General features: G+C 42.7%; 1 protein-coding gene and 1 non-coding gene across 4 annotated transcripts in view; both read left to right on the plus strand.

Annotated features, from left to right (window-relative positions):
* Positions 1–2,275: 2,275 nt before the first annotated feature.
* The window catches only part of LOC145542826 (placenta-specific gene 8 protein-like), a 43,174-nt gene continuing 31,904 nt past the window's right edge, over positions 2,276–13,545 (plus strand). The window contains exons 1-4 of one of the 3 annotated variants that reach the window (XM_081582473.1): positions 2,276–2,415; positions 2,818–2,888; positions 10,755–10,830; positions 12,914–13,062. The gene's annotated coding sequence lies outside the window, so the exon portion shown is untranslated. Of the gene's footprint in view, positions 2,416–2,589; positions 2,736–2,817; positions 2,889–10,754; positions 10,831–12,913; positions 13,063–13,545 lie in introns of those variants that run through there. The other 2 variants (XM_081582462.1, XM_081582484.1) reach the window with 2 other exon arrangements.
* Positions 4,700–4,771, plus strand: TRNAW-CCA (transfer RNA tryptophan (anticodon CCA)). The gene has a single exon. It is a non-coding gene; the product is annotated as a tRNA-Trp (tRNA).

Consider the following 13,545-nt stretch of genomic DNA (forward strand, 5'->3'; position numbering starts at 1 on the left):
AGCCTGGGCTTGGAAGTGAAGCAAGGGTAAGAGTAGTGCGTTTTATAATTTCTTCCGTCTGAACTGAGCTTTACAACTTCACACTGGTTATCTTCATTGACTCTTGCAGGAACCTTTCAGAGAGAGGACATGACTCATTGATCTCAATGAAAAATGAGGAAACAGAAGGCTCAATATAGGTCAGGCAAGTTCCCTTGGATAACCTTGGTGAATGGCCCTACTGAGACTCAAACAAGGCCTTTGACTACACTTCTCTTCCTCTGCTTTCTGAACATTTGTTCTACGGTCAAAGAAGTTAATCAGAGTGGTAAGAAGAAGCAACACCAGCATCAGCAGCTAACGTTTATTGAGCACTTACCTGGTGCCAGTCCTAAGTGCCTTGTATATTTAATCACTTCTCACAGTATCCTGATGCTGCTACTGCTGCTAAGTCGCTTCAGTCGTGTCCGACTCTGTGCGACCCTATAGACGGCAGCCCACCAGGCTCCGCCGTCCCTAGGATTCTCCAGGCAAGAATACTGGAGTGGGTTGCCATTTCCTTCTCCAGTGCATGAAAGGGAAAAGTTAAAGTGAAGTCACTCAGTCGTGTCTGACTCTTAGCAACCCCATGGACTGCAGCCCACCAGGCTCCTCCGTCCATGGGATTTTCCAGGCAAGAGGACTGGAGTGGGGTGCCATTGCCTTCTCCGGTATCCTGATGAGGTGGGTATTAGTACCATCATCAATGTAAAACTGGCACAGAGAGACAGAGCAAATCGTTCAAGATGATACAGAATGAGAATTCAGGTCCAGTTATTCTAGTTCAAGAGCCCAAGTAGCTGATGAAGACTCAGTTCTCCTTAACCAAACTTTAGTCAGGCTCCTCTGAGACGTCTTCCCCACCAGGTCTCAGTCTTGTCCCTGTCCTGTCCTTGCTGAGTCCAATGTGGCAAGAATCTTGCTAAGTCCACTTAGAGAGAATTCCTCACTCTTAATAAATATATGACTTTTGACTGCACTGTGTGGCATGTGGGATTTTAGTTCTCTGACCAGGGATTGAGCCCATGTCCCTTGCAGTGGAGGCTCAGAATCTTAACCACTGGACTACCAGGGAATCCCTTCCTGATCTTGATATCTGATCAAATTCCTCATCCCCGCTCCCCACACCACGGTTATCTCATCACCCTGGTCTGTCTTCAGCAAGAATCTTATTAAGTCAGTTTAGCAAGAATCCCCCTACCCATAATGTCTTCTCTTACTACCTCTCCATTTACTGCTGACCTCCTCAGACTGCTGGTGAGCTGTAAATCCCCAGCTGTGTTTTTTGTATTCAGAATTTTTGTTGTTGTTTTTAGTTGTAAAGTCATGTCCAACTCTTTTTTGACCTGATGGACTATAGCTTGCCAGGTTCCTCTGTCCATGGGATTTCCCAAGCAAGAATACTGGAGTGGGTTGCCATTTCCTTCTTTGGGAGATCTCCCTGACCCAGGGATCAAACTCACATCTCCTGCATTGGCAGGTGGATTCTTTCCCACTAAGCCACCAGGAAGTCCAAGAGATAATTCTTATCTGAACTGCATGGCAGGACAAACATCTAATAACAAAGAATATCTGCTTTTCTTATCATTCCATAAATCACTGCCTCTTTTTGAAGTCCCAGGGCCATCCCATTCCTTGGCCATAATTGTCTAACTTGTCCTTGGATCTCATTGTCTTTGTGGGGCTCCCGTACAAACATAACTAGCTGTGTTTTTCTCCTGTTAATTATCTTATGTCAATTTCATTAACAGACCAGCCACAAGAACCTAGAGGGGTAGAGGAAAATATTTCCTTCCTCTCCTCCTACACAAGTAATCCATTGATCTTGTGCAAAGTGCAAACACTCTATTGGAAACAGATATACAACAACAGATCAGACAAGGGAGTCCCTTGTCTCCAAGGAGCTGTGGTTTGACCAGGAACTGAATAATCTGAAATTAGGACAGGTCCAGAAAGTCTGGAAAGCAAGATTCCTGTAGTCTTAGACTATAATCCATAGAAGAGCAGCGAGAATAAAGTCTTTGGTGCATCTTTATAACCCAGAGACCAACGCAATGATCCACTCAGCCTGTTGAGTCTAGTGTATTCAGAGCTCTGCAACATCCAATGACAATGGTTAAGTTCATACAGTGTGTTAAAATGAATGTTAATTACAACAAGAATGCAAGTAACTGAAGAAACAGGTTTTTTTTTTCTTTTAAGCAGAAGTGAGTTCTTTCGAATGTTACTGTTAATTTTTGCAATTGTGTCTTGAAAGCACTTTCCTGTCAACTTTTTCCATGATTGTGTCAACTCGGGGGAAGAGAGCAATGCAGCAGTCTGTTTTTCAAGATTTTCATCAAGTCAAACAACACTTTTCATCCTCACAAAGATAAGAGGTTCTTCCCTTGCTTAAAGGTGCTACTTCCTCACCCAGGCTCTAATTTTAATTTTTGCTCCAAAATAGTGTGTTTAAACAAAATATTTCACAGGATATGAAAACCCAAACCAGCTTCACTGGTCTGGGTGGGGTTGAACTTTCTACCCACAATTCAATTGAACCCACCTGTGCAATAACTGAATCATCCCACAAGGCAAAACAAGCTTGAATGTGTTTGGCTGCGTAGGCAATAGAAATTAAGGGCTGGGTCCTGAAGCTTTGTTTTCAGAAGGAAAATACTTGTTTGTGATTCCCTTCCTACCATGATTCTTCCACCCCCTACCTCACCCCAGCCCAGGTGGGGTTCCTGTGTTTTACTCTCCCAAAGCACTGGTTTACAATTCATTTGTGATCTTCTGTGATTTTCTGTCTTCTCGCAGTGCAACTTCGGCTAACAAAGGACTGGTTTACTTGGATCTCATTTACTACAGGATCCTGGATGCCTGGCAGAGTAAGTGCTCAACAAATATGTGTGTTGGCTCCATGGTCAAGAATCTGCCTGCCAATTCAGGAGACTCAGGTTCAATCCCTGGGTCAGGGAATATCCCCTGGAGGAGATAATGGCAACCCACTCTAGTATTCTTGCCTGAAAAATCCCATGGACAGAGGAGTGTGGCAGGCTATACAGTCCATGGGGTCGCAAAAGAGTCAGACACAACTGAGTGACTGAGCCCGCATGCACAACCAATTGACTGTCCACTTTCTAGCTGCAGTTAACATATGCAGAAATCAAGAGAGCCCCACATTTATTCAGAGCAACTGAGTCCATCTTGACTCTACCTTTTCTAGTTTTGTGACTCTGGAAAATTCACCCAGGCTTTCTGAACTTCATTTTCTCATCTGCAAAATAAAGATGGTAATAATAACATCCTCCTCTGGGGGCATTTCTAAGGAGCTAATATGATGATGGACTTGTAAGTGCTTAGCAGACGTTCCAAGTACATCAGCCAAATTGAGTTAAGTGGTGAATATATCAGTGTGGATGCTATAAAAGATGGTAGAAAATGAGTAACTTAAAAATTACAGAGATTTCCCTGGTAGCCCAGTGCTTGAGAGTCTGCCTCCCAATGCAGAGGACTTGGGTTTGATCCCTGGTCAGGGAACTAAGATCCCACATGCCACAGGGCAACTGAGCCTGCATGCTCTAGAGCCCATGCTCTGCAACTAGAGAAAGTCCGCACCTGCAACAAAGGGCCCAAAGCGCCACAAGGAAGACCCAGTGCAGCCAAAAAAAAAATGCAGATATGGCCATCTATATCTTTGCCACCCGAAGTCAGTTTATCTGGGGATATCCATACCATGTGGGAACTCGTGGAAGTGTCAGCAAATGAACACATTCATTGTCTGCCTTCTCTTGTCCTGACTACTTAACTGCAGGCTCCTTGAGGCCGGGGAGCTCACTGAGTGCCAAGATCTGGGTCAAGGTCAGGCCTAACTGTATTCAATCCTTGTTTACTGAATGAATGACTACTTGACCCGAATGAGCTCTACACTTCCTCCAGCTGTTGAACCTTCATGCACCAGGCATGTGACTAATGCCTGGGAATTAAATTGCTTTACCTGAACTACTCAGTCATGTCCTACTCTTTGCAACTCCGTGCACTGTAGCCCACCAGGCTCCTCTGTTCATGGGATTCTCCAGGCAAGAATACTGGAGTGGGTTGCTGTTCCCTTCTCCAGGTATCCAAACCCTGTCTGGATTTTAGTGTCTATGAAACCACCCCTGAATTTTGTTTCCTCTGGGCATAGAATTGTACCTAATCACTAATCCTCTGGATTAGCCAAATGACACACTAATTTTTATGGGTACCTACCAATTCTGGTTTCCCAGGGATGTCATAACGACACCCACCCAGGCAGAACTTCCAGGAAACTGACCCAATAAGAAAAGTTACCATCAGAGTGGCAGCCAGGAGTGGAATGGGGAAGGAAATAGAGAGTTTTTGTTTAATGAATATAGAGTTTCAGTGTTGCAAGATGAAAAATTCTGGAGATTGGTGGAACAAAAATGTGAGTATATTTAGTTTTACTGAACTGTGCACTTAAAAATAGGTGATCACTGTGGTGACCCAAGGACAAAAGAGCAGATAAAATCCAGGAGGGTCTTGGAATGCAGGAATGGAAAAACCAGACCCTTATCATCCTTCCCTCCCCCATGTTGTAACTATTAATGGATTTCAGGTCCTCCTGAGCAGCATAACCTGTCTCCCCTGCTACCCCACAGGGAGAAGGTATTTGCCTTACCCCTTACCCAGTATGACTTCCCTGGTGGCTCAGAGGTTAAAGCATCTGCCTCCAATGCAGGAGACCCGGGTTCGATCCCTGGGTTGGGAAGATCCCCTGGAGAAGGAAATGGCAACCCACTCCAGTATTCTTGCCTGGAGAATCCCATGGACGGAGGAGCCTGGTAGGCTACAGTCCATGGGGTCGCAAAGAGTCGGACACAACTGAGCGACTTCACTTTCACTTTACCCAGTATACATGCCTCATCCAATCAGCAAATGACCCACAAGACCGCTATCCCACTCCTTACCATGGCTATAAAAGTGGACCCTGTTCACTACGGGTTCACTAAGGACCGCTGTTCAACATCGGTTCTCCCTTGAGCTGGCCCGCTGTTCTAACAGCGTCTCCCACTCGAATAAACTTTATTTCCCTCTCATTCTGTCTCATGTCAAAATTCTTTTCCAGCCCACGCCCAGACCACGACAGTCAGTAAGTTTTATGTTATGCATATTTTTTACCACAATATATAAAAATGTAATCATTGGAAGTCTCTACCATACACTCAAGAAAAAGGGTGGGACCTCCAAGGTATAAGGATACTGCATTTTATTTTATGACAGATTGTATTTAAAGCTTAGGTGTTCTTATCACCTCTGGAATTCTTATAGCTATAGAGAAGCATCGATCTGTAGGGTCAAATAGAAATAAAATATCATCCAAATATTTCACATTCCCAGACAAAAATGGAGCTTAGAAAAATTAGTGTCCACCCTATAAAACTGTGTGAAAGTTATTAAATGCACAAAATACACAGACCCAAATTAGCTGTAATGTTGTAACCACGCGTTTCAGGAAACAAACTCACTAAGAAGGACAATGCAGATAGTGGAGTGCAGTTTATTATACTGGTGGGCCCAAGGCAGAGTCTCCTCTTAGCCAAGAACCCTGACCAGTTTTTGTGAAAGCCTTATATACCCTAAGTGTACGTGCTCAAACCCACCTCCCCAAATTCCTTGAAACTAGTCTGGACAAGGTAAAAGAGAGATACGATCAAGGTTAACCCATGATTCATGTGTCATAAGCCTAGATAGTTAAACAGTGGACATTTATCAGTGAGCCTGTGGTCATACCCCATAAGCATAATGGGATTTACGACTTTGTTCTGTTACAGAGATAATTAGCATATTCTTTTAGGCAAAGGAGAGTCTAGGTACAAGTCCTGAGGCTCCTTCATTTGGTGGGGGATCGGCGGGGGGGGGGGGTCTGGTTTTCCAGTTTGTATGTTGTTTCCATACATACAGGGCACAGAGCTCAAAGTCCACAGTCCGGCCCAAGATGGAGTCCTGCTTTCAAGATGGAACCTGTTCTGTCTGTTTCCTACTTCAATAGCACTTATAGGATTTTCCCCAGCCTTATTGAGATATCACTGACATATAACATTGAGTGAGTGTAAGGTGTGCAAACTGTTGAGTTGATACACTTATCTATTGGCAAAGATGACCACCTGCAGCTAACACTTCCATCAAGTCACACAATTACAGCTTCTTTTCTGTGCTGAAAACATATGAGATCTACTCTCTAAACAGCTTTGAAGTATGTCACACAGTATTAACAGTGTTTGGGTTTTGAACAAAGGTTGGTTAACTGGAAACTTCTCTAGCGACAACTACAGACCTGTGGGGTAGAATATACACACCTGGTTTTCCACGGTTACCATCCAACATCTCCATTCAAGTTACTCTGCTGAATTTGCATGCCTTTTGTCTCCTTGCTTCACAGAGCAAGGTTACCTAGAGCTAATGGAAATAGGAAAAGTTTCAGTATCTACATTTCCCTTCTTTAGAAACCCAGAGACTTTCATCCATCACCTTTGCCGCTTTTCATATTTACACAATTGTTTCAGTGGCAGCAACACTGTAACCAGAGCAATTTACAGTTAATCCAGGGCTTTCTTGCATTCCTCTCTCAGTTTTGCTTCTTAAAGCATACGGCATCACTGCCTTGCCTCCTTTACAAAAATGTTCTCTACAACTTGTCTCCAGCTGTGGTTTGTTTGTTTGTTTGTTTTTGGAGGGGGTTTCCTCCTCCTTCTCTATCCAGCTCTATCCTTCCTGTTACCTTTCTCACTTGGTTTTCTCCTCTATTCACTCAATGAATATTTCTAGAGGGGCTGCAATGTGCTCCCAAGAGGGAGCAAAATGGATGTAGAGCCTGCTCCCTTGGGGGTGCCCCTGAGACCGGAGAGACAGGTGTGGATCAAATCAACACAGGAACAAAGGTGGACTTGCAATGGCAGTTCATGATGGGGCCACTGGGCCAAAGGGAGATCAGGGAAGGCCACTGGGTCTGAGATCTGAAGTATGGGTAGGTGTCTGTGGATCAGGTGAAAGGGTGAGGCCAGAACCCCAGTACTCAGTCTCAAGCAGCACCATCTTCACCCACATCCTTAATATTCATAGCGCCTGATGGTTTACAACCACGACCACAACCACTCAGACATCACGCTGATGTTCTGTGGAGCGGAGGGAAGGCGTTAATATTAATAGCTCTTCATGTAACTGAGGACACATACAAGGTTCATTAAAGCCATTGAATGGTGTACCCAGAATAATGTGGTCTGGAAGTAGCACCGGAGTGGCCACTGGACTGACCTCAGGTCTCCAGCCATAACTCCTGGGAATATCATTTTCTGTTCCTTGGTGACTCAGTCATTCATAAGATCTCAACAGAAAGTTCTCAGACCTACTTCTCTGGTCCTACAAGAGAATGAAAAATGCATTTTTTCACATTAGCAGCTGGATATTTCTACATGGGCATCCCAAAAAATGTCACTTAAATAAAACATCAAAAACTGTTTGTTGTTGTTGTTCAGTTGCTAAGTCATGTCTGACTGCAATTCCATGGACTGCAGCATGCCAGGCTTCCCTGTCCTTCACTGTCTCCTGGAATTTCCTCAAACTCGTGTCCATTGAGACAGTGATGCCATCCAACCATCTCATCCTCTGTCATCGTCTTCTCCTCCTGCCCTCAACATTTCCTAGCATCAGGGTCTTTTCCAGTGAGTTGGCTCTTCACATCAGGTGGCCAAAGTACTGGAGCTTCAGCTTTAGATACTCCTTCCCTTTTTCAGTTTTCTTAACCTAATATTGGACATTTTTCTCCCCAATGAACTATATGATCATTTTATCTAATTCTAAGAAAGAAAAAAAACCACCTTGTTTTCATTCTAATGGAACTGCATGAAATCAATTTTAAAAGAATTGACTTTATTATAAGATTTCTCATCCAAAAACATGAAAATCTTTTCCAGCTGTTCAGATTTTTTTTTGTTTTAACAAGACAGTGAGATTTTTCTCTATATTTTCTGTTACTTTCTTATTAGAAATATTCTTAAGTAGTTTATAGCTTTCATCACTATTATATATGGAAAAAATATGTTCCCATTTTTACTTTTTGCTGGTTTTTATTAGAACAGAAAAAGACCTTTTGATTTCTGTATATTTATCTAGTATCCATCCACCTTATCACATTTTCTTAAGATAATATTTGCTATTGGTTTGGAATAAATAGTCTTTTGCCTGTTTAAATAATTTTCTTTTATACTTACCTGCTTAGAATTTTTATTCAGATTGAATGGTTATTGAATTTAAGCAAGTGTTGTTAGAATATCTGCTGATGTTTTCTCTTAGTTTATCAGTGTAATAGATTATGGTGATGGTTTTAGAGACTGACCCACTCATGCAGTTGTGGAATAACTTATTTATTGTCTTTTATTTATTGCTTATTTATTGTCTTTTATTCTTTTGATATAATGTATAAAGAAGTCTTCTACAATTGTCCTTTCTAAATCATCAGTTCATCAGGCATTCTGATAGACAGATAGATGTCTATCAGAAAAACATCTATTTCTGCTTTATTGACTATGCCAAAGACTTTGACCGTGTGGATCACAATAAACTGTGGAAAATTCTGAAAGAGATGGGAATACCAGACCATCTGACCTGTCTCTTAAGAAACCTGTATGCAGGTCAGGAAGCAACAGTTAGAACTGGACATGGAACAACAGACTGGTTCCAAATAAGAAAAGGAGTACGTCAAGGCTGTATATTGTCACCCAGCTTATTTAACTTCTATGCAGAGTACCTCATGAGAAATGCTGGGCTGGAAGAAACACAAGCTGGAATCAAGATTGCTGGGAGAAATATCAATAACCTCAGATATGCAGATGACACCACCCTTATGGCAGAAGGTGAAGAAGAACTAAAGAGCCTCTTGATGAAAGTGAAAGAGGAAAGTGAAAAAGTTGGCTTAAAGCTCAACGTTCAGAAAACTAAGATCATGGCATCTGGTCCCATCATTTCATGGGAAATAGATGGGGAAGCAGTGGAAACAGTGTCAGACTTTATTTTGGGGGGCTCCAAAATCACTGCTGATGGTGATTGCAGCCATGAAATTAAAAGACGCTTACTCCTTGGAAGGAAGGTTATGGCCAACCTAGATAGCCTGTTTAAAAGCAGAGACATTACTTTGCCAACAAAAGTCCATCTAGTCAAGGCTATGGTTTTTCCAGTGGTCATGTATGGATGTGAGAGTTGGACGGTGAAGAAAGCTGAGTGCCACAGAATTGATGCTTTTGAAGTGTGGTGTTGGAGAAGACTCTTGAGAGTCCCTTGGATTGCAAGGAGATCCAATCAATCCATCCTAAAAGAGATCAATCCTGGGTGTTCATTGGAAAGACTGATGTTGAAGCTGAAACTCCAATACTTTGGCCACCTCATGCGAAGAGTTGACTCACTGGAAAAGACCCTAATGCTGGGTAGGATTGGGGGCAGGAGGAGAAGGGGATGACAGAGGATGAGATGGTTGGATGGCACCACCAACTCGATGGACATGGGTTTGGGTAGACTCTGGGCGTTGGTGATGGACAGAGAGGCCTGGCGTGCTGCAATTCATGGGGTCGCAGAGAGTCAGACATGACTGAGTGACTGAACTAAAGAACTAAACTAAAATCATCAGTGATATTAATCTATAATTAATAATTAAAAATAATCTATACCATTTTTTCTTTCTTAAATTTTGGTGTTAAAATTACATTGGCTTCAAAACATCATTTTAAAAGACTCTTCTATGGCTTGGGGGAGTGGCTGAATTTCCATTTATAACCAGCTCCCAGGTGATACTAATACTACCAGTCCATGAACACACTTTGAGTAGCAAGGGTCTAAATTACTTAGCACTTGAACTGTCAGACATTTAGAGGTAGATTAAAGCCCAACTCTGAGGCCAATGGGCCGTAGAATCTTTTCAGTATTGACCTCCAAGCACATTACTGTTGTTCTGTTTTTGTTTTTTCTGTCTTCTTGGGTCTGTTTTAGTAGCTTGTGTTTTGCCAGAAAATCACACATTTCTTTAGGCTTTCATAATCATTGCTATAGAGTTGCCTATAATGAGTCTCTCAAATTTTTAAATTTCTCACATACCTATGGTCATGACTTTTTTCTCATTCCTGGTGGGCTGCCGTCTATGGGGTCGCACAGAGTTGGACACGACTGACACGACTTAGCAGCAGCAGCAGCAGCAACCTCTTTTATTTTCTTCTCTTTTTTTGACCTCGTCAACTTTGCACTTTTTTTTGTCTGTTTTATATATAGTTTATTAGTCTATTCACTAATTTCGAGTTATTTCCAGCAGATTCTAATTCGTCCTTCTTACTAATACTATTTTAATCTATTATTTTTTCTATATCATTAATTTCAACTTTTACCTTTGTTGATTGATTTCAGTTTCGTGTTTTCTTTTTCTAACTTTTTCAAGGTGAATATTTAGTTCCTTTTTTTTTTTTTGGTTTTACTTTTAAATTGTGAAGGCATTTTAGAGCTCTAAATGTTCCTTTTAGTACTGTTTTCAGGGTCCTATTAGTCTCAATAAAAGTGGATTCTTTTTCATTGGTTTCTAGAGAGTTTTTCCTACCTACATCATTCTTGTGAAAATTACAAGTGTCAATATATGTAAAAAGAGTAGTTGCCCTACTCTTTTTGGTATGAGCAAATGTGGGTGTTAACTACTGTTATTATTTACCTATATTTTATAGACGATCTGAGAGGACAAGCCTAGAGCTGTTGGTGGCCCCTGTACCTCCATGTGAAGTTTGAGAAGGAATGAAGTTGGTATGAAACAGAGCAGAACTAAGACCACTGGGCCCCGATCACAGGGTTGGACCTGGAGCAAGTTGGTTCCAAAACCAGTTGCACCCAAGATTTTTCAGATATGAGGCAATAGATTTCCTTTTTTGCGTAATATGGTCTTCTCTGGTAGCTCAGGCAGTAAAGAATCCACCTGCAATTCAGGAGACCCCAGTTCTATCCCTGGGTGAGGAAGATCCCCTGGAGAAGGGACAGGCTACCCACTCCAGGATTCTTGGGCTCCCTGGTGGCTCAGATAGTAAAGAATCCACCTGATGTCTGACTTCTGTGACTCCATGAACTGTACTCTGCCAGGCTCCTCTGTCCATGGGATTCTCCAGGCAAGAATACTGGAGTGGGTTGCCATTTCCTTCTCCAGGGGATCTTCCTGACCCAGAAATCGAACCCAGGTCACCTGCATTGCAAGCAGATTCTTTACCAACTGAGCTATGACAGAAGCCCATGACTAACACTTAATATTTTCAGTTAATATTCTGTGATTGGAGTCAGAAAGAGTCTCAAACAACACAACTGTGAAGCAGTGTCCCAGGACAGAAACTTGAGATCCATTTCAATTTTGCTGTCTCACTGTCCACATTCCATATAGGAAGTCCGCAGATTCTACTTCTTAAATTTCTTTTCATTATGATCCCTTTTCCCCACTTCCTTAATTCAAGGGAGAGGAAAAAAAACAAACTCATATTTGCTGAATACTTATAGACATAGACTGCTAGGTAGTGGTGGTGTGACTACATGACTTTAGTCACAAAATCAAGTCTGACCGTTGTGACCCTTCAGACTGTAGCCCACCAGTCTCCTCTGTCCACAGGATTTCCCAGTAAGAATACTGGAGTGGGTTGCATTTCCTTCTCCAAGGATCTGACTCAGGGATCGAACCCAAGTCTCCTGCATTGGCAGGCGGATTCTTTACCACTGAGCCACCAGGGAAGCCCAGACTGATAGGACACGTTCACTATTTAATCCCAACAGTAACCCTATGAAGAATTTGAAGCACAGAGATGGTGACTAACGAGACCAAGGTCACACAGTGAGCCAGTAGTGATTCTAACTCCAGAAGCCATACGGGCACCCCTATGCCAGACTGTCTGGATAAACATTTACTCAGTGACTAATCCCAGAAGCCATAGCTACAGAACTGCGCCCCAGGCAGTGCCCACATAACACAGGCCAGTGGCTACTTAGTCCTTTTTGAAAATGGCAATGACTCTCCAAAGTAGGCTAATCAATACCCAACCTGATCACTTTTCTCAGAGAATTTGTCATCAACCACTAAATCTCCGCATTCTCAGCCCCAAAGCTTGTGGAACCTCTTTGCAAAGAGAAGAGCAACACCAGCCAGGTTGTGGCCATGCCACATCTTTTGATCAAAGAAAGACCAAAAAAAAAAAAAAATGGCCTGGTGATTTTCTCAGCAGGAGTTCACACACACACACACACACACACACACACACCTGTTCACAAGTCTGTCTCCTTGAAAATATAGTTCTTGGACTTCCCTGGTGGTCCAGTGCTTAAGAAGCTTTCTGCCAAAGCAGGGGACATGGGTTCAAGTCCTGGTCCGGGAAGATTCCACATGCTACAGGTCAACTAAGCCTGTACACTGCAAATACTGAAGCCCAAGCACCCTAGAGCCCGTGCTGTGCAACAAGAGAAGCCACTGCAATGAGAAGCCCGTGCAGCACAGCTAGGGAGTAGCCCCCGCTTGCTGCAACTAGAGAAAACCTACACAGTAATGAAGACCCAGCACAGTCATAAATAAATAAACAAATTAACGTATATATCTCTATATATACATATATAGATATAGTTCTTCATGGAGTCTTTTGTGTTTTTTTTTTAATTTTTTAAATGTTTGGCCACACAGCACATAGGATCCCTGACAGGGATCGAACCCACACCCCCTGCAGTGGGAACTCAGCGTCTTAACCACTGGACCACCACAGAAGTCCCTGTGGAGTCTTTCCTGACTAGTCCTATAAACCTCTCTCTGCCACCATTCCAGAACTCCTCATATAGGCCATCTGAACGCTTCCTACTTCTTTTGCAGATGCCCCTTTCAGTTCCTCAAATCCACCGAGCTCACGCCAGGACTTTGGCCCTCTCTTGGGATCCTCCTCCCACCCGTCCACACAGCCACCTCCTGATCCTCCTTGGGTGTCTGCTCCAGGGAGGCCTCCCCTGCTCATCCTGTCTGAGGTAGGTCCTGCCTTCCCTGGCTCCTCTTTCAGAACCACAGCCCCTTGATGACTGTCTTTGCAACCCTTAGAACAATACACAACAGTTTTATTCACTTGGATGTTGACTTGGGGTTTATTTGTGTTAGCGTGTGTTTTTCTTTCCTCTTTCTCCTTTACTAGGATAAAACCAAATGGGCATCTTGAGAGCAGGAAACCTGTTTTTTGCTGTTATATCGCTGGTACCTCACACAGTTCTGTTGTATAGCAAGGACTCAGTATATATGTATATGTTTGTTGAGTGAATGAATAAAAAAATCAGAGACTAGAATATAGAACCTGGGGGGCCTGATTTAACTCCAATCACAGATGACCTGGTGGGTCCTTTTAAAAATGCTCAGTTGGTATAAATGGGCAGAACATGTAAAGTTCCCAAATCCTGGATCCTTCCCCATTTGATGGAATTCAATTAATCCCTGGGTGATTCTTTTCCTATTTCTGTGTG

This window comes from Giraffa tippelskirchi, chromosome 1 (genome assembly GCF_054371585.1).
Source record: "Giraffa tippelskirchi isolate mGirTip1 chromosome 1, T2T-mGirTip1v1.2.pri, whole genome shotgun sequence".
Taxonomy (NCBI): Eukaryota; Metazoa; Chordata; class Mammalia; order Artiodactyla; family Giraffidae; genus Giraffa; species Giraffa tippelskirchi.